Source organism: Ambystoma mexicanum, chromosome 4p (assembly GCF_040938575.1).
Source record: "Ambystoma mexicanum isolate Mex_15411 chromosome 4p, UKY_AmexF1_1, whole genome shotgun sequence".
Classification (NCBI taxonomy): Eukaryota; Metazoa; Chordata; class Amphibia; order Caudata; family Ambystomatidae; genus Ambystoma; species Ambystoma mexicanum.
The window spans coordinates 326,300,160-326,327,187 of NC_090927.1; positions in this window are offsets into that span (position 1 = coordinate 326,300,160).

Below are 27,028 nucleotides of genomic sequence, written 5' to 3' on the forward strand. Positions count from 1 at the left end.
CAGATTTGTCTTTCCTAGGAAAGAGGGGAACAGCCTCATTTTCAAACAAGGCATGCACGAACTCAGAGATTCGACTTTCCGAGAAGGGGCGAAAAGCCCCCAGGCTAATTACGACAAATCACTGATGCCAGAGAAGGATATCATACAACTGCCAAGTGCAGCAGACTGCAGTATTAGATAATAGCAGTAATAAGAGAGGAAGACAGTTAAATAGGGAGCTGTAATGGCTGTTCCCCTGCCCAACCCTTTCTTACCTTGTCAATCACTGTTGGTGGACGACTGCGCTGCATACTTCCATGGCAAACACCGACAACAGTGGGAGATGCCCTATGCCCCGGGGCCCTTAGCTGCAGGGGGACTGCATGGGCAATGGGTTGCCTTAGGATCTTGTTTTAAGGGGCAACTGAACCAATCAGGGCTCAGGGTTGGCTGGGATGAGGGCGGGGAGTAAGGTAACCTGAAAAGGGCCCAGTCAGGGAGCCGAGCCAAGACACGTCTAGAAGGCTACTAATGGAATATTTTAAATCAAGAATTCTGGCACAAAGAGCATGAGCTCCAGACCTTACCACGAGGATGATGGCAGCATAGAAAGCGGGCCGCTCCTCATATCAAGTAATTAACACAAGGTTCAATGGAGCCTGGGTGAACCAATCACAGGTCAGGGCAGGCTGGGAGGAGGGCGAGGAAGAGGGAACCTGGAAAAGGGCTCAGGCAGGGAGCGAAGACAAGCAGAGAAGGCTACTAATGGATTTCATGGACATCCTGACAGAGTCATTGGTGTTTAATTGAGGCAGGGAAACCTGTCTTAGAAGTTAGGGACGCATAAGGTTTTCTATTTATTTTTGGAATTAATAAAATACTCCAGCCAATACCATGCCACTTGTGTGTCAGTCCCTTCCTTCTGCACCCATACAATACATAAAATGTAAGTAAGGGAGAGTGGACAAAATGCAACTTTATGAGGTTTAGGGGACAGGGAAAAGTACAGTGGCATTGCGCAGATAAGTCAGGAGAGAGGCAGAATAGGTGTAGAGATGTTAGAACAACTCCACCCCTGACAGTAGGAGGGCATTTAGGTTGGATTTAAATTGTGGTAGAGAATTAATTGAGCGGAGTGGCAGAGGAAGTGCATTCCTGAGTAGGGGAGGGAGAAGAGATGGAGATCAGAAATGAGAAAGAGCACAGGGGGGAGAAGGAGTTGGGGCCAGGTGGTGTGCCGAGGATGATCTTAAAGTGCGTGGGGGATTTAAGGGGGTTAGGTGGGCAGTTAGGTAAGGAGGGGCACTGGCATTTATCATTTTGAAAATGATGAGAAGAGGTTTGTATTTAGCTCTAATTTCCACCAATTAATTTGGTGGCGGGACAAGGAGGTAGAGGTAAATCAAGGAAGTTTGAAAAGTGTGTGGACAGCAAAGGCAAGGATTTTTTTCAGTGTTCAGAAAGCATAGTTGGGAAGGCCATAAAGAAGACTAGCACAGTAATCAGTTTTAGAGAGGATTAGGGTGGTTATTATGTGTTTGGCAGTGTGGAAAGAATGGAGATGGTGTATTCTAATGATACAAGGTCTAGTCTGGCAGCCGTAGCAGATTTCAAGATAAAGAGAAAAACGTTGTGAAGTTGGTCAAATACAACACCAAGGTTGTGAGCAGAAGGAGAGTAAGAATGGTAGTCAGGAGAGAGAAATAAGGGAGGGCAAGAGTGGGGGATTGTGTGTTGGGTAGTTAAGTAGATCACTTTGGTTTTTGTGGAGTTGCGTATGAGCGAGTGAGATGCTTCCAATATTGTATGGCGGTGAGAGATGCTGTCTCTTAATTTGTCAGATAGGGAGAGAAAAGCTAAGAATATCTGGGTGTCATCAGCAAAAAGCTGATATTTGAAGCCGTAGAAGGAGTTGAGGGCACAGAGAACAGAGGTTTAGAGAGTGAAGAGAATAGGACCTAGGAGTGACCCTTGGGTAACCCCAACAGTGAAAGGGGTGGGTGTGGAGGAAAGGTTATTCCAGGACACTTTAAAGTGCCTAGGGGTAAGGTAGGAGGATATCCAATCAAGGGATATATCTTTGATGCCAAGGAGAGACCATTTCGCTTGGAGGTCAGAATGGTTGTGTCAGACCTGCATATCTACACTCTCAACCCAACTACAGAAGCCGCATGCACACAACCCTCCCAACTTGGTTGACAAGAGATGTCTATTTTGAATATACTGGCCACCTCCATGCAACCAATTGGGGGAAGAGGGTTAGGTTGAGGTTGTGGATATGTAAGGGGAAGTTAGTATTACCAGAAAGAGTGTTAATAGCGGTTAATAATAATAATAATAATAACAATAATAATAATAATAATAATAATAATAATAATAATAATAATAATAATAATAATAGATAGGCAGGGGGGAGTAGGGTAAATACATAGAACACAAACAGGAAATTACACTGAAAACCTGTCTCACACTTTTGCCCTGGTGCCTCACTTTTTTCAGACATTCCTTACACCTAGCCACCCTATGCATGTCCTTGCAGTATACAGTGATTCATTTGACCTTGGCCAAGATGCTCTTCTTTAAGCCAAATTCACATAGAACTCCCAACCAGAGTACACATGACTACCTTTTTTTTACTCCTGTTCCATAAATGTTCTACTCATTTCCAAAACACTTGCACCCCACATTCCCCTCTGTTGCCGAATTCATCCTACAAGCACCCAACCTACCAGCACAGTAGTTTCCAAACTCTTGGTATGATCCACAGTTCCTAACAGTCCAAACAAGAAGCCTTTGCCTCAAAATAAATCGAAATAAAGTTGTCATAATTTCCCCTCTTTTACACTCAGAAATTATAACATGCACTAGGTGTGAAATGCCTCCTAACTGAGACCCCTCAACCCACGCGCGAGTCCAGGGGCATGGGTGAACCGGCGTTGAACATACAGGCTACCCTAGTCCTTGTGCAGAACGTTTGAATATGTTGATTACTCCAGCATGAAATGACCAATTAATCACTGTTACTACCAATCAAGATTACCTCATGCGTGAAGTTCCCTCGAAGGTCTTTTCCTTAACCCAGTTTAACATTTTGGGGTCTTTGGGGTATGGCCTCCCACCTAGTCACATGCAGCAGGCATCACCAGTGAAATATTATTCTCTCAACACAGGCCCAGCACAGGTGATTACTTGGTTCATCACCCTTCCTGTCTACAAAGCTCCTTTAAACATTTCACAAACATAATGTTTACTAAGGTTTATACGATATTTAAATGAGTGCACACATTGTTTGCCAATGTTTTACAAAAATGTAAACCACATGCAATACCTTGCATTTACAATGTTTGCTTTTTTGTAAACCTAACCAAAATTATGGTTTGAAGGGTTTACACATTTTCGTGTACCATTAAAACAAAAGGTATGCAACATCGTTGTAAACTGTTGTACATGTTGTGTTATTGGTTTTAAAACATTTGTAAATCTTTCAAACCATAGGTTTGGTATGGTTTACAAACAAGCAAACAATTGTAAACACGAGGTTTTACACATAGTTTACATTGTTGTAAAATGTTTGCAAACAATGTGTACACTCATTCAAATGTTTTGTAAACTCCAAGTAGACATTGTGTTTGCAAACGATTTACAATAGCTGTGTAAACTGTTGTAAAGATGAGGTTATGCAATGGTGTACCAATCTGAGAACATTTGTAAACTATCATTTTCATGCAGTGAAGCAATATACTAAACAACGGGCATACAGTATAGAAAATCGACCATGGAAGGAAACAGTGCAGCAAGAATCACACGTGGCAAAATTGCAATTGCTACATTTCACAGGTTTAAAATAGCAAATCTGCTTGGAAAATGAGCTAAACAGACAAAATCAGAATGCAGTTTTAATGCTAATGTACAAAGGCACATAGCAGGTATGACATGAAAGTGAAAGGAGGATTCTGGATGGATGACTGTATGGGATTCTTAAAGGGAAAGGAAAAATCGTCTTTTTAAAATGAAAGCAGTTGCATGGGGAAAATCGGTTTTAATAGGAAAATGACAAGTTTTACTGAGACTATATTTTAGTGGCTAGAAATGAGGAATGCTGCCCGTGACAAAGGTCACTTTGCAATTTTAACCACCTCACGCCGTGTGTCTCTTTGTATGGGAATTAATTTATTTATTCCAAATAGGAGTAAGGACTTTTATAGTGGACTGAAATGATTTGGAAAGAATGGTGCTAATGCATGGAAATGAACACAGATTCTCCCAATGACAGGATACACAGATGATTCTGCCAATTTTAAGGATTTTGCTAGGGCATTTATAGGATTTCTATGGGATTGGACATAATACCAGGTAACAAAGCAAGGAATGCAGTTTTTGGTTACTTTGGAAGTGAAATACTTACAACAAGCACTTGAATGGAATAGTTTGGACAGCTAGCCGGGCCTCGTGACACGGGAAAAAGATCTGGTCACTTGGGCAACATCTGGGCTCTCCTCTAGGGACACACCAGGGCAACCTGGGTCTGGTCTCTTGGACAGCAGGGTGCATTAGCTGGACAAAGCATGTAGCTGGGCAAAGCAGGTCTGGCCGCTGGATAATCCCAAAAGGGTTTGGCAGCCTTCTCCGCTTTTTACCTAAATTGTTGGGATTTTTTTTTAGGGTTTAGGGTTTACTTCTGGATTAGAGGTTCAGCCTGGGTATGAGGTTCTGCCTGGATCTGCTATCAGCTACCCCTGGCTTTGCACTGGAATCTGGAATCTTTTAGGGTGAATGTGGAATGCCTGGATCTCTGGATGTTGATTTATGAATGCTGGATTTTCTTGAATCTTGGATTTTTGAATGTCCTGACTGTCTCGATGTGGGTCATTACCACCCTGGCGGTAGGGGGTTAACGGAGCCGGTAGAGCTGCCGGCCCCATTAACCCCCTACTGCCTCATTACGAGGTCTTCTTGCGGGAGCCGCTAAGGACGTCTGTTTTTACCAGGCGTCCTTAGCGGGTCCCACAAGCAGACCAGCATGCTAACAACGGGCCCGTCTTTGTTATTGTTAGCATGCTTCCCATTCCCACTGAGCCCTATGGGTGCTCGAATGGGAATGGGGATTGGTTCCGGAATAGGGAAATACCGGGCCCTCCAGGGTGGGAATGGCCCGGTATTACCCCGTTCCAGGAACCTGGACCCGGAATGAGGGTAGCCATGCCACAAATAAAGGCATGGCTACCTCCAGGGTTGTAATGACCCCCTATGTCTCCACCTTATATAGACCGGGTGACATCAGAGGATTTTTACTATGTGGGCAGAACTAAGCTAGACATACCTCTAAATCGGATAGGTCAGCCTGTAACTGTCACTGTCTCCCTGTAAGCAGATTGGACTGAAGGAAGTGACTCTGTTTTAGTGTGTGGGTTTTTACAATGTGCTTTGTTCTACCAAAGTTACTTTTGCCAAAATCAGTTATGGAGCAAAACAATTATATTTACAAATGTCATCATCAGGAAAATTAGAAAGGCAGATTCAATATTTCACAAGGGACATTTCTGTCCAAACACCAAGTTTGTGTGATATTGCTTTGTCATTCTGGCAATCTTTCGCCATTTCCATGAAAAACATTTCACCTAAAATTCTAAAATTGTCTACACATATACGTATTATCACTGGGAATATTTTCATTAAGTTGCAAAACTGTACAATGTATGCTTTCCCCAGAAATGACATTTTACTGGTGTTTGCGTCCACCACATGTCAGAAAAACCTACAATGTCTTCTTTGAATGGTGCAAAAATAACATTTAAAACGGTCATTAATTCACATTACTGTTTCTTTAGGTTACTGAAATAAATAATTTGATATCAAAAGTCCTTTAAATCAAATGGATGCCATCTGTCAATGGAGGATGATTCTTAAGATTTCTCCAGTCATCCTACCCCCACTGTGTCAGCTCTGGGCAGCAGGGCTACCAGAGCAACCTTTCATTCTGGCAGATGCAGCTGAAGAGAGGTGACACCAGGAATTCACACTTGCCTGTGACAAGGCCAGTTACCCTGATCAATTGTTCCTGGCTGGAGAAATGCCAGGAAGTCTGATGAGGTTGCAAATTCCCACACCTTGGCCCATTTATAGTTGTTGGGGAAGATTCCTGTCCCACACATTTTTATTTTCTTTCTTACTTTTTTTCACAGAAACCAAGTCTTTAGTAAATAAGTATAATATACACTTAAACGACCCCAGTACCACATAAATAATGCTGTTTCTGCGTGAATATTGGGATGATTTCACCTTTTATCTTTAAAAGTGTCCTTTCATTGTTTTTTCAAAGCAAAGTAATACAGGTTCATTTTACTTTCCTTCGTCATTTACAAATGTGATTTTACTCACATCTTCATTTTGCACATTTCCATAGTTCTGGTAAATTTCTTATACACAGGAATCTGTTCAATAAAAGGTTTCTTTGAAACTGACATAAGCAAAGGGGGAGCGAGAGCCACTTGTGAAGAGTTTGCCTGTGTTATTTTGTTGCAAAAGTAAAGTGCTGCCATATGGCCTGGAGTGAATTTCTCTGCTATTTCACAGATTTTACTTGACACATAATGCCTTTCAGGGAGGACTGCCCTCCTTTGCTCGTTTATAACTTGGAGATAAATGGGCATGAATGTGTCTCATCAGCAATCAAACTGTGTAATGTTGAAAAGATGGAAATAGCATCAGTGCGCAGTCATTTTAAACACACAACATTTTCTCTTTCAGTTAGAAATCTTGAGCTTTCAACATAGCAGCGCTGCACCATGCTGCTTTTGAATTCTTACTTTTGGTGCACATGAAGAAAATAACTGCAGATATTCTCGGGGTGGTCTATGTTTCATCTCGCCCCATATGTGCTCAACAGAGCCAGCACAGCCATTATTTTTGGTAACTGCTAAACACAGTTTTGATGCAAGGGAATAAAGTGCTCAGCAGGACTTGCGCAGCCATTCTTCTTGTAACTGCTGAAATTGCAGTTGGGTGGTGGAGGGGAGTTCTGCTATATATCCAGCTGCTGCCCTAGACTTATAGATGTCTGGTCTACCAGTACAATGTTGTCGGCGTACATTAATCTTCTGACCGATATACCAGCAATCTTTGGCAGAAATATACAAGTTTCCAGGAAGGCATTTTCCACATCTGACACAGAGAAGTTGAAGAGCTTGTTTTAAGCCTTTGCTTGTCGGTATATCGCTGATAAGTATGCCTGCTCTATCTAGCCTTATTCTTACTGAGGTTTCTGAGTATAGGTCTTTCATGTTATCTGTTATTGCGGTTGGGCATTTCTACGTTGCCAACTTTCCACACAGTTTTTTCCTTCTGATCGTAAGAAAGGCCTGTGAGATATCTCTAAATGCTACAAATATGTGTTGACTACTGTGTCTTTCTGCCCTTGCCTTTAGGAGATTAATCAAGAAGATATTTAGGGATGCCCGAATCCCCTTGACAAACCCAGCTTGCCAAATGTCTCTTCTCCTGGCTTCCACACTACACTTTGTCAATACTTTCAACAGTATCACAGCAAACACCTTGCCTGCCACGTCTAGCAAGGCTTTCAGACGGTAATAACCCAGGTCCATTCTTGACCCTTTTTTAAATATCAGTCCTATTACCACCGATTTCCATGAACTAGGTATTTTCTCTGAGACGATGATATATATGAACAAGTGGTATAGAAATTTAGTCCATTTTGCTGGGTTTTGTTTAATTATTTTGTTTGCCAGGCCATTATTTGATTTGATGATAATATCTTTGATGGCCTTTGCATCTACACCCATTATTCTGGTCTGTTTGTTGTACCCTTTGTTCTTTGTGTCAATTCTTCCTCAAAATCATGGGACTTTTGGAAGTAGTCATACCACATTTTTTTCTGGTATTGGGTTTGTAATCAATGTCTCCTGTGGCGCGTCCATCTCGTTGATTGTCATCCAGCTGGCTGCCGTGTTTTTTGTTCTGATCTTTTTCAGCATTTTTTGTGCATCTTTGTTCATCATTATCTTTTTATGTTGTTCTAGCCAATTCTAGTTTTGTTGTTTAAGCTTGCTGATATCTGCTGCCTTTTTGTTTACAGTCTTGTGTTTTAACATCCTTATGGCTTTCCTTAAGGTTTTTCTCCTTTCTATGATTTTAATGTCGTAGGCATATTGGTTCACCATTGTTGTTTTAGAATTTACGTTTTTGTTTTTCACCTGAAAGCTTTGAAATAGTGGGGTGCAATTTATTATTTGACTGGTGTTTTGGTTTTGCAGATCTTTTATTAGACTTGTCAAGTTCTTATTTAGTTCAGGCATGTTATCTTTTTGAATTTTAAGCCTGTTTCGTCTGGATTTATCGTCAGGTTTCCTGCATATTTTACCTCCTTGATTTTATTTAGGGGATTGCAGATGAGTTTTAGCCGGTTATGGACACTTTCTAGTTTTGGGTGAGTGTTTTGGGTGAACTTCCATTTGTTTCACCACGTCGATCATGTTTTTGGAGAAACAAATGCAGTTCAGGATTGTACCCCTCTTTGCCCCTTTCCATGTTTCTTTGCCTGGGATATCAATTTGCGTTATCCCATTCAAGATGGTAATTGGCCTCATTACAAGTCGGGAGGTAGGGTTGCTGGTAAAACCGGCAGGCTGCTGCCAAACTGGCACATTTTTTCAGCACCCGCTAATGAGCAATTAGTGGGTCATTATGGCCCCGCCAGATCCGGTAATGGCTCATTCGTGGGTACCAGAATATAATCCTCCCCACTCCCATTTGAGCCCCATATGGCTCAATGGGAATGGGGAGGTTGGATGCACTGGCACCATTCTTGAATGGTGCTGGTGCATCTGACATGCCCTGCTCACGGGTGCCGGTACGCCCGCCTGGCCGGCTGGAAAGCATCCTCAAGCAGAACTCGTAGTTTGCAGGTCCGATAACAACTGTACTGGCAAGGTTACCGTTACCATTGTTACTAGACCGGCAAACTTATAATGAGGCCCAATGTCTCTGGATTGTAGAACTTCTCTCCAGCGCAGGCCTCTTTTTCCTGCTTCATTTAATTCCTTGCCGTCTTCTTTAATTTCCCTATTATGTCGATCTAGGCAAGTATAGTTTAAATTGCCCAGGATCACGAGAAATCATCTTTCCATTTTCTTTTTTGCTCATCTACCAGCGTTGCAATGTCCTCTGGAAAGTCTTTGTAAGTTTTAATTGCCGGATTCCAGTATACGTTGATTATGGTAAATACCCGTTGTTTAGTTGGCTTTTCCTGGGGTATCTCCACTGACACCACCTGTATGTAAAGTGTTGGCTTATGGGTTCCCAACAATGTCCAATTGAGATCATTTTAAAGGCTGTCAGGAGACCTGATGTCGGTCTACCTTTTGGCTCCTTTACTTGCCAGGTTCAGCACAATCCAGTGGCCTTCCCATTATCCTCAATGTTTTTTTTCTTATCCAAGGGGGTTAGCGTATGCAGGAGTACATCGCCCTTTGTCTCCGTCAGCACCCTCCATCAGGCTATTTTGCACCATGTACGACGGAGGTCCGCATGCTGTCACATTGTTTGTAGTCTTTCCTGTGCTATCTCCAATTTGCACAGTGATGTTGAATGGACATGCAGCAGTAGTTCCTCTTGCTCCTGTGTCCGACTGACCCTCCCCGGAAATGCTCTGCACTACCTCTGTGGGTGTTGAGCACCACCCTAAGTCCCCCCAGTTTGTGGGTATTAAATCCGATTGCTGTAACATGGGGGTCGGTGTTACTAGTGTGGTAGGTTTGTATGTGTATTCGGTGTACACATCATTACTTGTTAATTGGGGGAAGTATTTCAACTTCTTACTGTGTTTCTTGTGAGGCCGCTCTCCGCTTTCCGATGTTTGTGGTCGCTCCTCCCGACACCGGACTCCAGACACTCTGCTCACACTCTGCTACGCTTTGCTTGATCAGGTGGTTTCATAAGCGAGCGTAGCTGGAGGGGGGAGTGTCTGCTGTACGCAATAGAAAGGAGACTATGTCCGTGCCTATGTCCTTGTCTCCACGCATTGGCCCTTTTCCTAGGCAATATCTCCACTCAATCCAAATAGAAGTCAGATGATGATCAAAAGTTTGTGCTCCAGGACGACGTGCAGCTCCTCCAGGTGCACCGGACACTGTGCTCACATTTACTTGAATGCTCAAAGATTCATTTGAATTGAGCAATCCCAAAATTCATCCAGGATTCGGGCTAAGAGATTTCAATATTTACTTATGGCACTTATATAGCAGCATTTCCCAACTGTCTTTATAAGCCATAACAATGGTACAATTGAAATTGAAAAGTAATTCAAGCTAACATCATAGGTAAAGCAATACTCAGGGAAGATAAACAGTAGAACATAGTTGAGTCATCAAAAGAAAGCTTAAAATAGAATATATTCGTTGATATATTTTTTTAACTAGAGAGCGTTTAGGTGAGAAATTCACATCAAGAGGTAAAACATTCCATAGATTGGGAGAGCAGAGTTGGAAATAAAAGAAACAAGAAGAAGCACAAGTGGGGCGCAAGTTTGAAAGAAGGACATGGGAAGCATAACCAAGACAACAAGTAGCCTGATAGAGACAAACAAGATCATCAAAAGATCGAGAACAAAGAGCATAAACACATTTAAAGACAATACATAAAATAGTGAAATTCACATCGAACAGGAATAAAAATCCAGCAAATCTGAGTTAAGTAAGCATATTCAGAAAAATAGGAATTTAGGGAAAAAGGAATTAGAACCCCATTATATACGATCGACAAAAAGGTAATATAGCATACCAAGGTAAACCAACATACAATGAACAATAATAATTTTAGCTACATAACAAAAGAGTTTTCAAAAGTAATTAAGCAGTTGTAAGTGTAAGAAAAGTATAATCAAGTTGATATTGACACGTGCGAACAATAGATGAAATTTTAGAATAAAAAACAAACTGACACTAAGGGAAATGAATTAGAGTTAGACAAAGAAAGAACATATTTGACCATAAAAAATAAGGGAATTGATGTGTACGGTTAAAAGTGGTAAGAAGCTTTCCAAGATAGTCACATCAGAAAAGGAAGAAAAGGAGAAATGGATCTGAGTGTCATCAACATAAAAATGATCATTGAATCCAAAACCAGGATTGAGCGTTGAGGAACAAAGGCAGGGATATGGAAGATGTGTATGGCCTTTCCAAGATAAAGAAAATGTGTGATTGTGAAGTCAATAACCAAACAAGGACAGAAAAGAACCAACATTTATTTGCCTGAAATATTTTGAAACAAAGTAATAGTGAAAACGGCTCTATGCTGATAGTGAAGTTTTCTGTCCCACGAGATCAGTCACTGCTAGGTTGAGGATAGTCCTTTGTCAGTACCTGACAGTGTTAAAAGCTCAATGTCATGCCTGCTTGAAACAAACCAGAGTTAGATAGCTATGAACAGAAATGTTGCAGTTTTGTAATCTATTCTGATGTTGAAAGTTCATTTGAACTTTCTCTGGCAATTTAGCATTTTGATGGAACAATTTTCAATGTGGAAATATGTCCTAGGGAATTCTTGCACAGGGCACTGTTTGAAATGTCCGCTTGAAATATGGAAAAGTAAGAGTAGGTTTGTCTTTAAAAACTGAAACGGAGGGGAAATGTACATTTCTTGACTCCAGGAAGATTGTGTTGTTCATGACTAGTGGTGCTCTGCAGAGACCTGGCAAAACATGGAACCCATTTCTAGATTAGTTCGACAACTTCCCGTTGATGGATAAACGGTCTACTACACGCCTATGCTCTTCTTGATATGTATATCTCCTTTTTCTGTATATGCCGTCTGTCTCCTCAAACCCTGAGACATTAAGGTTGGATTGGGACGTCCATGGTCCTTGTACTCTGGTGCTGATCCCCTTCCATATTGCCCTGATCCTGTTCCGCTCTCACCACTTAACATTTCATAGCAATCCACACATTGGAAGTTATCCCAGAAGGTGTTTTTAGGACTGGTGTCTGGGCCATCCAAAACCTTCTATTATTGCCCATCCGCCTCACATATTCGATCCACATAGAGTTAGCTGTAGAAGCCGAGGGCCATTGGGAGACAGCCCACATTACTGCTTTCAGGAGTACTCCTAATACCTTTTACTCCTCCCCATAGATGTTTTTTTTCTTCAGTGTGATCTTGGGCATCACCAGACTGGAGGTAATCTTGGCTGTCCCCATAGGTGCCCATGCTTTTTTTTTTGTCTGGATCCCCACACATCACCTTTTATTTCACCCTATATTTTCTCCATCATGGTTTTCATACTGTATCGAATGTTTCTGATCTAGTTCTTCCTGGTTCTTTATGTGCAGTCTCATGCTCTCTAAAGCAATGTTTTGCTTTCATATTATCTTCCTTCCAGCACTGTCCTGCCTCTTTATGGGCGATTTAAGTGATGCTTGAAACAATAAATTAATCTCCCCCCACTTCGTTCTTCCCTTGGTCCCATCCAGGACCCTCTGTGCATTGCATACAGTGCAGATCTGCAGATGGAACCCATTGTTGAGGATGACGTAGGCATGTTGAACAGGAAAACGATTCCTCATGCCCTACTGTATCATACCACGCTACTGTTTGGATAGGTTTAAAATAAAAATGCTAAGATTTAAATAATAAAAAAGCAAAATCCATCAACTGTAAGTTTCCGTTTTGCTTCAAAATCAAGCAAAACATGAGAGGAAATTTTACTGGACAGCCTAGATATAGCTATAAAAGGTGCATGTTATCCAGGTTTTTCTAAACTACCAGTGTTTTTCCTTCATTATAATGATGGCAGAAGTTGCCTGTTAGGTCTCACAGCTCCAGAAACTCGGAAACGTCTGAAGCTGGCACATATCTATATTGGCGCAGTATGCTTTCGCTGAGGAAAATGGACTTTGAAAAGTGTTTGCTAAATGATTGCACTGGTATGGTGCCTTGCGCTCGACACTTCCTCGCTCTTGCCAAGGCAATTTGATCAAATTACCTTCACAACAGTGATAGCTGCACTTAACTTAAGAAACGCAGCCGACCAGTTATGTCTATTTATCCAGGCCCCAGTATATGAAGTACTCAAAGCACATTTCTAAGTTAAAACGTGAGTAATACACAATCTGAAGTCTATGATCAATGTGATTTACAGAACCGCAGGCTATCGGTCCATGGGGATACGAGTTGATTATAACACCTCAGTGGAGACAAGTCCTGCTAACGTGGGCACGACGTGCATTACTCTCCAGAGAAGACAGCACCACTATGTAAACAAAATAACGCAATGAGGATTAAGGTGAGATGGATTCAAAATATAATCATGACATTGCAAGGGCACAGCAATTAAGTCTGGCATATACAGTGATACAATTATATATTATTTCTTGCTAATTTAGTTCCCTTTTTGAATTCTTTATATTATAAACCATCGAATACAACTTTCTATCAGAAACTTTATATTATTCTTTCTTTGATTTACTAAGTAAATTGATTGCTTTGCGTCCAAAATAAGTGGAGTCCTTATATATTACAGGGTAGGTGTTGCTGGTACAGGATTGCCAAGGGCCTGTCTTTAGCCTTGCTAAACACGGATCTCTTCGTGTGTGTGTGACAGAGCCTTCCAGTATCTCCAAAGGCAGCTGTGGTCTGTCTAACATGACATTATTATTACTACGACTTCCCAAATTAATAATTAAAACATTCAGCATGAAGGCGCCTTCTTGGACTTAGGGAGTTGAAGATAGCGACAGAATGTAAAAAGCGAGGATATATGTGTACTACAGAAAGGAATAAGAATTGAAGTCACATTTGAGGACCAATTAGCGCACACAATGTTAATGGAAGGATATGACATACATTTATGCAGCTTTTTAAAATATATTTTTAGAATGCACTCAGTCATTATAAAGTCTTGGTCACTGTGCCTTGTGTGTTATTGGACCAAAAGCCATTGGTGATTGTGCAGCCACATTTCACTGCAGGTTCTTGATACCATTGGCTAATAGGATGCCATGTTGATTGAACTAATACTGTACAAGAAGATCTCAGTTTAATGTAGGGGCAGTCCAGCTTCTATACATGTTCTCTGCTGGAAACTCTAGTATTTTCTGGCTGGTGCGACCTTCCTCATGTGATTGCCATGACATTTGAGAGTGGCCGTACTCTGTCTTTGGCCTTGAGGCTGGACGCGAGTTGTGCCCTCCAATCGAGACACACAAAACACGGAATTAGTTTGGCCAGCCAACCTGAGATCTCAAGCCATCCAAAAGGGGGTTGCAGGCCTCTAAACGGCAATTCGGACATGTTGCTTCTTTTGTGGGTTCTGTCTGGCCGTACAGATAGGAGTGCACAGGGTAGGCCCACAGACTGATGGTTTTGAAGGAGTTTATGAGTGCATTTTGGCTAAGCAAGGAATGGTTTGAGGTGTTTGCGGTGTTTTGGTGTATTTCCAATTTCTGTTTGAACAGCGTTAGTGTTTGTAGTTGTTTGTGGTTTTTGCCAATCTATGTTCTATACCCTTGGGTCTGTGTGTGCAGTTTGGTCCGCATTTCTCATCTTCACTTTTCATGACATTATTCCCTTGTACTTTATTTAAAAACATATCTTATCGAAACATTTAGATCAAACATCAATAACAAGACATATATGCAGTCATCTCATGGTTGTGAAACATATTAACCTCTGTAAAAAGTCTATTGTCTTAGTGCACAAAACAAAGTGTTCCCAATCAAAAAATAAGCAATATAAGTTACCTCTACTGTGCTGCCTGTCACCAAGGAACAATGTATCATATGTGAAAGCATATCTATCTGTCAGTAGCTTCTTTGCATGTGTTATAATGTTTGTTGTGTCCATTCTAACCAGAGGAACACAATACAGAACCTGTCTCAGTATGTGCAATATCAGAAAAGAAATCACAGAGAAGAGATGTCTAAGGGGGATGGTGGAGTTGCGTGACATAGGGCCTCATCACGAGTTGGGCGGTAACGCTGGCGGTATTACCTCTGGCGGTATTAGCCCTACTGCCAAACCCCCTGCGCTAATGCCCCATTCCCCATTAGGCTCAATGGGGAATTTTTGCGCTCTTACCAAAGGCGGATTTCCCGCCGGCGGTAATAGCGCAAATTTTCGCAGGATTTCCCCCCAGCTCAGAGCAGGGTGTGAAATCCGCCGAAGCCCTGATTTGGCGGACCCTTAAATCTGGCGGTAATAGCGTGACCGCCAGATTTAAGGCTTACCGCCAAACTCGTGATGAGGCCCATAGTATAAGCAGAATAGTCATTAGGATATTATTAACAGTGTATTAGCAAACACTTTCAATAACTCATGCAACATCCATTAAGCATTATCTGATCCCATTCCTTCCACACTCATAACCTGGCTTTTTCCTCTCTTGCTGACATACCTTGCTTCTCTTATTATTCCCTCTCTCTACCTTCCTTAATAACTTCAAGATCGTGGTGATCCTTTTTCTTCTGAAAAAATCCTCTTTGCAGATCTCTTCTCCTTTGTACTACCATCCTATCCCTTTCACTTCCTTACCTCTCTAAAATCCTGGAACGTGTGCTCTATTCTAAAGTTTCTGTCTCTCTTGCTCACAACTCTCTTCTCCCTCTAACTCAATCTGGATTTCGACCATTTCACTCTACTGAAACAGCCCTTCTTTTTATTTCCAGTTCTCTCCTTTCTGCTACACACTGTAAACTCTCTTCTATTCTCATCTTACCTGGTTTCTCTGTTCCTTTTGATCATTCTCTCATCACTCTTCTGTCCACACTTTGGTCTTTGAGTTTCTCGGGTTCCATTCTTTCTTGGTTCAAATGTTATATCTGGCCTTTCTCTGTTTCCTTGGGTGGCTCTATCTCTCCCTCATTTCTTCTGGCCTTCTGGGTTCCTCAAGGTTCAATCCTGTGACCCTTATTTTCTCTTTATCCTTCATATGTATCTTCTATAGTTTTCCCATCTGAGATCTCCTCACACTTTTATGCTGATGACTCCCAACTCTGTATTTCTTTTTCTGCTTTATCAGACACTCTTCATGCTACTCTCTCTAACTATCTTCTGTATATTCAAACCTGGATGCATTCTCATTCTCTGCACTTACATGCTGCTAAGACTGAAATTCTCTTGTTTCCTTCTTCTCTCATTGCTTCTCCTGTTCCCCTCCATTAATTTATTTCCTGCCTCACTTCCTTTTTCTCTGACTGCCAGCAAACTAGGTGCACTCTTTAAATCTTCACTTTCATTTTCCTCACATATTTCTGATTTAGCATGCAGAGACGTTTTTATGGGAGGGCAAAAGGGGTAAATGCTCAGGGCCCACACCTTGGAGGAGGGCCCCACTGTTGGGTGTCCTGACCCACGTTTGAGCTATCATGCTGCAACATTTGGTGCTGTGGGCTTAGAAAATCCAAGATGGCCAAAAAGCCCACATGTACGCCAGAATAGGAAAACTGTGCAGTACTGGCATGGAAAACATCATGATGGCCAGAACTTCCCAGAAAATGCACAGGGAAATGCATGAAGAATAGGCTGCCACCCATTTTTGCCTATGTTGTGAGCACAGGAGGGCACTGCCTAAAACCACGATTGGGCTACCCACAGTAGCCTGAAACCATTGGGAATGGAAATGCTGATTGTCAAAAGCAACCCAGAACTGTGGGGAATTCATTTTCTTAAATCCCAAAAATGGTTGCATTACCAGTACTCACCACTATCAGAAAGCCGGCGTTTTAAAACCACCAGACTTTTGTGTAAAACTGAACAAATGAAACAAAACCAGACCAAGGAAAGACTTGCTAAGAGGTGGATACAATGTAAAACTATATTCTGAAATGACTTGAAGGAAGTAATTTAATGTGTATGTAAAAATCGTGATTTAAACTGGGAACAAAAAATTGACATGTAGCTAAAAACTGGCTTAAAGAGATTCCAATTCTGCCTGACATCTACCCCCACAGGAGTTAAAACCTTCTCAGCCACTCTTCCCCTTGCCAAAAGGAGTTGTCACCTCTCTGATTAGATTAGGGGTGGAGCAGCTACAGGGAGTTGAACAAAGGCCTGTCCTGGACTCAGGCAAATGTTATATTGGGGGCGTCGTAAAAGTAGCTTCCTCTTGGCAGAAACGGGGAGGGGCAGCCCCCTCTGAGGACAGGCAGAGCTTAAAGAAAGTGGATAGACTGGTTTCTCCACCGTGTGACCTGGGAAGACACACCCCTGTTGGCCAGAATATGATTTTAAGAAAGATGTATAACTCATGGTGCGGACTTGTCAAAATTATCTAAATGATACCATAATTCTTGTGATTTTTCTGTGAACATTTTGAGATGCGTTAGGACCCTGTGGTGTATTCTGGGGGGTTGCTAGCGGAAAATAGGGTCTCACTCCAAATGTCTGCATGTTAAAAATCTGACACTTCATCAATTAATGTACATACTCCTTGCGCACATGTGTGTAAATTTGGGTAAATGTCCGATATTGCAAAACCAGTTAAAAAGTGCAAAATGTTGCCATTTCTGAATGCAAGCCCCCAGGAAGAGCAGAGTTTGAACAGAGTATACCTCATGTGATATGTGATGGGTGCATGCAATTTTAAACAACTGTGTATCTGTGCAATATGTATTTGAATCAAATATAGATTTGTGGGCAAACTGACCAGGGGAGGATCCTCTGACCCATAAAACCTACTGCATCACTCTGACTCACATTTCCTTCCCCCAATCATGGGAGAGGGGAGAATTGGGCCAATGACAAGTAGAGAGGGGCAGGCTTAGCTAGGCCCAGGCACACACCCATTTTCAAAACACATAAAAAGAGACTGCTGGGACAGGTAGAGAGATTCAAATCCAGTTGCTGCGGAGCGTTTAGCCGGACCACACAACATCCAGAAGATACCAGTTCCAGACTGACTCCAGCTACATACTCCAGAACCTAAGACTTATACTTTAGAACCTAAATCAGAGGCCTAAAACCATAAGCTTAGTTCTCTGCAGCAGGCCTCAAATCATTGCAAGCTACTCACAGCCAGGCGAGCTGCTTGAATCCCTTGCCAAGAACTTTTGCCAGGACCAGTGCAGAGATCCAGGAGCCGTGCAGAGACCGCTGTATCCGGACAGACCAGACCAGTGCCAGACCAGACCAGACCGTGCAGAACCGCAGACCCAGAGACCAGATCACTGTGAAGTGCCGCTAGCCTGATTGATCAGATCCGTGACGAGGTCCAGTCCTTCCAAAATATATTGTGAGTACTTAGGTCAGATTGTGACAGAAATAAGCTCTTAGTTTAAAATAATCTAATCCAAACTATTTTAATCTAACCAGAACTGCCTCCTAGAAATTGTCACTTGTCATTTTGTAAAGCTGCACCACTGTCACTTGTCAATTCTGCAGCTGCATAGCTGTCACTTCTCATTTTGAGTTTACTTCAAATCCGAAAAACTACCTTTATTTAATCGTTCATATCTCTAGAACCGTTTGGGCTATGAACTTGGTTTAACTTTCCTCTGAAAGCTTAGAATCTCAGCTTTCCAACAAGCCTAGAACCGACTTGTTCCTTATAGTTGTGCCGTAATCACGATTCAGCAATCGTAAATTTTACCGCGATTTGCGATTTGGTTAAAAATCCATCCACGTGTAACCATCAGCAGTCATTTCTTTCCTTGCTAAAAATTTGTTTGCCTCTTAATCACCATCTCTGAATCATTGCTAAAGTGAGCCTGAACTCATCCCAAGTATCTTTCACTCACCCTGAACCTCCTAAAGGGAATTAAAAGCATTTTCAGCATATTTCTCACTTCATTGTTCATTGCCACCACATTCAAAGCACTTGGGCCTGTGTTTTAAAACTCATACCTGATTTCTCTAAGTTGCTGGGGGGGGGGATTGAAATGAATTATATTTTATTGCATTTCTAAGAACTGTGTGCTCTCCTCTTCTTTTCCTTACATTGCATAAAGGGGGGTGAATTGTCAAAGAAAAGTGATTGCTTGTTTTGTTGAAGTCATATCAAGTATTTCTGTACTGCATTTTATTCCTCATTGCTTTTCCCTTGAAATCATAAAAGTAGTTTTGCTACTTTATCCATCCTATACTAACTCCTCATTGATTGTAAAGAAGTGTGCTAGTGCCAGATTACCCATTGTTGATCAGCATCATATGCCTAAGTGTACTATCAGATATTAATTTATTATAAAGTGTGATATACATATGTTGTTTAAATTCTCAAATTCTCAAATTAACCTTTTAAACTTGCAAAACAGAACTACTTCTTGGCTCAGTGGGGTCAGGGGGATTCTAAGAGAATATATGGAGACATATGGGAGACATGCAGGATAAATGTACGGAAAGCCACGATCTGGCAAATAGGCGACAGATGGCGTTAGAGAAGGTCCAATCTGACCTGGTCTCTTCTGAGCAGAGGCTGCAGAGGAGCCAGGAGTTAGAAAATGATAGTAGGCAGTATATCATTAAAATAAAAGAGGATATGGACATCCTGCAACAGGAAAAGGCTGACCAGGAAACCATATTTCTGGCCTTGCAAAAGGAGTACCAAGAAGGTTTGGACTCCCTACTACAGAGCCAGAAAAATCTGGAGCAACAATTAGATTTCAATAGGGTATGTGCTGAGCAGGTAGTCACCCTGCAAAGCCATCTAGATAGCGAAATGGCAGAAAGCAATAAATTGATTCTGAAAGACCTTGATACCCAGGCAGGGTTTGATCAGGAGCGCCAGAGAGCTGGTGCCTTCCTAAGGCAAAGGGACGACCTGTCGGCACAGATGCAGACTCTTAGTCAGGAAAGAGACACCTTAGGCCAGGAAGTCTGCCATTTAAAAAGGAAAATGGAAGAAAATCACCTGGCCCTCCAGGGACTGGGTGACCTCCAAAAAGAACACCAGAACTTGTTAGAGCACACCAGGAGGGTGGAGGAGGCTCTGGCAAGAAAGGAGCAGGCCAGTAGGGAAGGGACTTAGGAGGTAACCCTCCTGCAGCAAAGACTGGCCCAGTACTCCAGGACCAATCAGGAGGCACAGAGAGAAAATGAGGCTCACTGTCAGCACAATGATAGGCTCCAACAACAGGTAGCGATGCAGGAGAGGCTGATAGAGTCTAGTAAGGCCTTAACTGAGGAACTGAAAGCGCAGGCTCTTGCATTGCAACAGGGAGCAGGGGCGGATAGAGACCAGGTTCGCTGGGAGAGGGAGACTCCTGAGCATAACCTCAGGAGCACTAGTACCAGAGGCCTTCATATCTCTCAGTCCCTGGACTCTGCCACCCCCATGTCCCCTCGCGCACATGAGCCCCGGGCCACGGGGTTGGCAGATTACTATCCAACCAGAAGTATGGGGCTCATAGGCCAGTACCTCCCAGGAATGGAGGGGCGGGCATCCGGGTATGGGCACCCAAGCACAGTGCAATTTAGTGGGGAACCCGAGGAGAGTAGGCCCATTAAGGGCATCCTGAAAACTTCTGCCCAGTTAGGTCAGTGGGGGGGGGTACCCATCAAATCCTGGCAGCAAGGAGGAATCTGAAGACTCCTCTGAACGGCGCAGGACACAGGAGAACAGGTCCCCACATTCTGCCAGCCATTCACAGGCTTGCGGAATCCGGGAAAACCTGGAAGAGCAGACAGGAACCTCTGGGAGCAGTGCCTCTGAGTCAGAGGATGAATGGACCAGGGTTACCTGAACCAAAAAGGCCAATAAGGCAAAAAAGGGCCTTGCTTAAGGAACCATTGAAGCAAATAAAGGCAATAAGGAGTGTCATCACGCCTTATCATAAGAACGCCAAGTATTCCATTTGGGAACACTTGTAGCTCTATGAGCAAATGATGGAGACTTTCCATTTGAAGGACAGCAGTAGCTGCATCCAGTACGTCAAATGGACATTCTCCCCAGAATACTCCAGTTTCTTTGCGGGGCTGGAGGACCAAAATCATTTAAGATGGTCCACCTATAAGGCGGCCATCTTGAAACATTTTTCTGTTCACAGAAATCCTCAAGAGGCTCGCAAGGCAGCCTACAATTTGCAATGTGGGGAGAATCAGGCCCCACAAGAGTTTGTGCAAGAATTAAAACGTGCTTTTGCGCAGACCACCAGAAGGGTGCGCACGGATAGCAGAGAATTTATCAATACGTTTTTCCATGCCTTACCCAAATACATAATGACCCAGCTCCTGAGAGATTTTCATGAGAAAAGATCTTTAGACTGGGTCATTGAACAGGCTACCCGGATCTATGAGGTGCAGAAGCCTATCGAAAAAAAAAATAACGCGCCGAAAAACCCCAAAACCAACAGCACCCCTGCTGCTGCCAAGGTGGCAGAGGTAAAGGTTGCCCCCGTTTTAGATTTGGAGATGGGGGGCCTAAACACCTGCCGGCACCAAATAATTCACAGCCCAGAAGGCCCTCGGGCCAGTCACCGACAGGGAGTCGAGGAGGTAGTCCCACAAATGGGGTCCCCCGCTCCCCTGACTATGTAAATCCCTGCTACAAGGGAAACCAACCAATCCTGGGTTATGTGTGGACTCCCCCAGCCCAAGGGGGGGATCCAGCCAAGCACCTGACCCGGGGAACTTCCCTCCTAACTTCCCCCAGGAGGGCAGAAATTCTCCAAATCCTGAGCAGAACTTTTCCCCAGGTATCCACCCAATTTCCAGCCCCAAAATCATCCATCCTTCTTTCCCCAATTCCCTGAGCCCAGACAACCTAATCCGGGAGAGGGGAGGCCAAGGGTGGAGGGGTACCAAAATCTTCCCAACCAGGGGTACTACCAGAGAAGGGATAGCTACCCTTCCCGGGATCAGCCCAGAGGAGAAAATAGAGCCCCGTATCAGCCTGAGGGGGTTTCACAACTTGAGCGCCAGGTCCAAAATATGGCACGAGATCTGGTTCACATACTGAGGGCTTAACAGAACCCTCAGCTGAGCATGCCACTGCAGAATGCCCCAAACTCGGGACCTGGTGCTCCAGAACAATGACGGGGGCAGCACCCCGATAACCCACCGGTTCCCAGGGAGGAGGCACAAGGGGAAGGGATGTGTAAAGCCTTGGAGGAAGCTTCCTTCCCAACTTGTAAACAGCCCCTGGAACACCAGGAACCGGAAACAAAATCTCCTACCCCTGAAAGTCTGCCACCCAAGGAGCAGAGAGGAGGTAGGAGAAACAAAGGACCCAAACAGACCCACTTTGTGGAGGAGGTACAGGTCTTCCAATTTGAGGGAGAGGGATCCTCAGAAGATCCTGGGAAAAGGATCTTCTCCTTCAGAGATGGGGGAACTCCTCCCAAAGAAAAAAGGGTCCCAAGGGATTCCAATCCAGACTGGGGAGATATGGAGACTGAGCTACCGCCGCCCATCATCTCATCCCAGAACCCAAAATACCGAAATCCCCTGGTTCAAACCCATCCTGGTGACTGCTTCCAAAAAGGGGGGGGCGGCCCAGAACCGGAACCAGGGGAACCCACAATGGCTCTGATCTCCAGTTGACAACTTTTTCTTTCAGATTCCCAAGACTCTCCACAGAATTCTGCCCAAATCTCTTCTCTAGCAATGTCCAAAACCAGAAAGTTAGCCCACCAGTTGTCCAAAAATGTGTATTATCTGTGCCTCCTTGAGGAGAAGGAGGGAAGATACTATGCCCCGGTACAAGTACAGGGGCAGGGTACAATTTTGGCACTGGTGGACGCTGTATCCCAAGCTATCCTTCTGTCCAAAAGGGCCTTTGAGGAACTAAATGCAGGAAGGGGGGAGAATTACCAAATTCCTCTCACCTCTCTTCCTGGACAACTGCAGAACTTTGACGGGAAGGAAATTCCCGTTGAGGGGACTGCAGACTTGGACATTAAAATTGGGCGACACAAGGTGAAACACCCGGTCATAGTAGTGACTCCAGACGGCACCCCTTGTTTACTAGGGAATGACCTCCTGAGAAGGTTGTCACCCCTAATAGATTGCGTAAACAAGGTCCTCTGGACCCAGACTAGCCGACCAATAAAATTAAAACAGAGTGTCAACCATGTTAGTTTAAATGGCACCTGCCACATGGTTGAACAAAAATCTGACCAAGTAGAATTTCACTTCCAGAACAACCAAATTACAGATGTGACAGTAATAGCAGTAGAACAACAGACTGGTGATGGGGGGTCCTCTCTATTTCTGAAAATCAACCTTCCTTCCAGTTTAAGGTGGTATTCCACACTGGAAGGAAACACCCTGAAATTCTTTACTAATCCACAATCAGAAACTCCCACTCCTATAGTCCAGAAAGATGTGAAATCAGCTCAGAGCCTGGCTGATATTCAGCAAATTGGAGAGCAGTTGTTCATCCCTGTCCAGTTAAATGATGGGAAGGACTCTGTTCTCGCTCGAGTGTGTGTGAACAACGGTAAGAGCTTCATCAGCGAAGCCATGTTCCGCCAACTCCCAAAAGATCCAGCCATTCCCACATTCAAACTGATAGAGAAATGGGAAATGGACCTGGAAGCACCTAATTCCAAACATCTCCTGCCAAGCAGGTGTATGCTCAAAATCTCCATTGGCAACAAGAACATAGTCCATAATTGTTGGGTCATGCGAGACGTCACAGCCGCCTTTTACTTAGGCAGTGACATTCTCAATCACTTTGCCATTAGTTTGGACCTAATAAACTTCAAAGCTTGGTCCCGATTAGCAGATAATCCCATGGGCTTTGATGATCCAGAAAAAGCATTTAGGTCAGCTCAATTGCTACCTTATGCAGTTGAAATTTAGATCAAAGAGGAAGTCACCATTCCAGAAAGGACCCGACAATTCTCCCTGGAAGTGAAAGTTAAAAGAGGACAAAAATTGCAAAAACCTGATGCTTATATTGATCTAAATGCTTCTCTCCAACAGCAAGGGTTAGGGGTAAACCCAACACCATTAGTCAACATAGAACATGACACCATTCCAATAGAGGTGGATAACAGCGACTTAAAGAGTAGTACTCTAGCCGTAGGCACCATTATTGGAATGGCGGTTGATGACCGACATTTTTCCATTGATCTAGGAAATGAACTGTTAGGACCAATCCCCAAGGACTGTATTGACGGTGACAGTGATGACAACACAACACCAGACAGGATTATCACCCGGCATGGGGGGAACTTCCTGGTGTACACTTCTTGCCCCTATGGTAAGGAAGATGTGACTTGTGACTTCAGGAGGGATGAGGTGATTTTCCAGGTCCATGAGGGTTGCCTTTCCCACCTGAGGCCTCCAGTCCAAATCAGCACTCTGACCAGGGACTTCTCCACCCAGCTGGAGGAGGCCGCTGAGATAGCCAAACCAGAAGTCTTTCCAGACTTCAGGCAGATGGTGGAAGAGAGAGTCAACCTAGCTGATGCCTGGGTGACTCTGGAACAAAAGCAAAAGTTGAAACAAGTTTTCTTGGATTTCCAAGATCTCTTTGCGGTAGACTTATATGACTGTGGTCACACCGACATCCACACCACAACAATTCCCACGGACCCTGGAATGACTCCAGTGTTTGTGAAGCAATATCGTTTGCCTCTCGCATCCATGGAGTCCATTACTGAAATAATTAAGAACCTTGAGTCCCGGGGAATAATTCGTCCAATACACAGCACCTTCAATAATCCGGTGCTGGGAATATTGAACCAAACGGCCAGTGGAGACTCTGCGCCGACCTCAGGGAGCTCAACAAACAGGTCCATACTTCCCGATGGCCTCTGCCCTACATTGACCAAGGGCTGGCCCAGATCCAGGGGTCACAGGTATTCACTGCAATAGACCTGACCAATGGATACTGGACTGTGCCTGTCAGTAGGGAGGACCAATACAAGCTGGCTTTTACCTTTGGGGGCCAGCAGTACACATGGACCCGGATTCCCTTCGGATACCTCAACTCCGGCAATGAATTCAACATTTTCCTACACAAGGCTATGCCCGACCTGGGTGCAAGGGGTAACCTGGCTTATGTAGATGATGTCCTCATCAAAAGTTCATCTGTGGAGGAACACATAGCGGAGATCCGTTATGTTCTGACCCAGTTGAGGGCCGCCGGAGCAAAACTTTCCTTTCAGAAAGCACAGTGGTGTAGAACCCATGTTAATTTCTTGGGGCATGAGATTACTCCTCAGTGTCTCTGTCCCCAGGAAAAGAAAGTGGAAGCACTTCAGAAACTGAAAGACCCCACAACTCTGCGGGAACTAAGGAGCCTCCTTGGACTGACTAATTACAGCAGAAAGTTCATTGAGGGCTACGCAGAGATCACCAGACCCCTGATTCATCTCTTGAAGGGGGGGTCAAGTGGGAATGGGGTCCAGAACAAGCCGAGGCAGTAAGACAACTCAAAAGAAGCTTCTCACAAGCGCCTTGCCTAGCTTACCCTGTCAGAAACAAGGAGTTCTTCCTGGAGACGGGGTTCTCTTATACGTGCTTGACGGCAGTATTATACCAAAAGCATGACAAGGTCAATAAGGTAATCTCCTATGCGAGCAAAACTTTATCCTCTGTGGAGGAAAAATTCAACGATTGTGAGAAGGCACTCCTGGCAACGGTGTGGGCATTGAAGAATTACCGCCCGTTTATCCAGGGGGAACACATCATAGTGGAGACTCCACACCAGCCTCTGCAATATCTCCAAAGTGACAGAATCCAGGCCGGAAATGTGAGTAATTCCCGAATTACTTCCTGGATTCTGTCAATGCAAGGCTTTCCTGTGGAGGTCAGATATGGCCAAAACAAGAAGAGTCCCCTCGCGCAAGGTCTGGCTGACTTGCATGATTGTGCCAGAGAAAACTGTCTGAAGGGCGAAAGTCTAAAAATCATGGACAACATGGAGGCATACCTTAATTCCCCACACAAAGCCTTTGGAGAAGACAAGTGTGAGGGAATGCCCACTGTCTATGTGGATGGATGCTCATACCATGTTGACAACGACGGGGAGAAAGAACTGGTGGCTGGCGTAGGGAATGCATGGGTGAAGGAGTTCCCAGAACCCTCCGCTGGATACAAAATTGGTCCCCGAAGTAGTCAGGTGGCAGAATTGATGGCTGTGCATCAGGCCATCCTCACTGCTGTCCAGCATCAACTCCACGAACTGGTCATAATCACAGATTCGGATTATGTGCGGAACGGGTTCGTGGAGCACCTGGTCAACTGGAAAACCAGAGGCATGTTATGCGCTAATAACAAACTGCTGAAACATGGGAAGTTAATCCAAAACATTGATGATCTGGTCACCTCGAACGGGATGACCATCTACTGGAAGAAGATCAAGGGTCATTCCAAAGTAGAGGGACCAGACAAAACTGGAAATGACTTAGCTGATCAGCTGGCCAAAACCGAGGCCATCCAAGGAGATCTAATCGAAATAGAGTCCCTGTTGGGGGAAATCCAGGTCACCGCTATCACTAGGTCCCAGACAAATGCTCACAATGATCTTTCACCTGCCCAATGGAGCAAGGAGACCCCTGATGCTGATTTGATTACAGCTCAGAAAGGGGGATCCAATTATTGGTAAGTTTTACCAACACCTTGAGGACCCTGAGAACTTTCCCCTGACGGATACCGATTACATTGGGAAAGAGGACCTAAGAGTGTTGATGAAATGTCCAAAGATTTTCCGAATCCAAGACGGTTTGTTGGTAAGGAAATCCCAAGCTGGCCATGATCAGTGGGTGGTTCCTACCTCATTCCGAAGCCTGATGTTAAGTCACGCCCATGATGCGGCCACCGCCGGTCATAGGGGGTTTCACACAACACTGGAAATCTTAAGAGAGGTTGCATACTGGCCACACATGGGGCAGGACCTCGACCAATACTTGAAGGGGTGTCTTGTGTGTGCACAATTTCAGCCATCATCCCTCACGCACCGTGCACCCCTCCAAAAGAGGGGATGACACTGCCATGGTCAGATTTGCAAATCGACTTTGTAGGCCCTGTAATTCGCTCGTCTAGAGGAAACAAGTACATGTTGACCGTTACATGCTTGTTTACCAAGTGGGTGGAATGTCTCCCAGCCCCAAACTGCAAGGCAGAAACAGCAGCTGCCCTGATGATTAACCACATC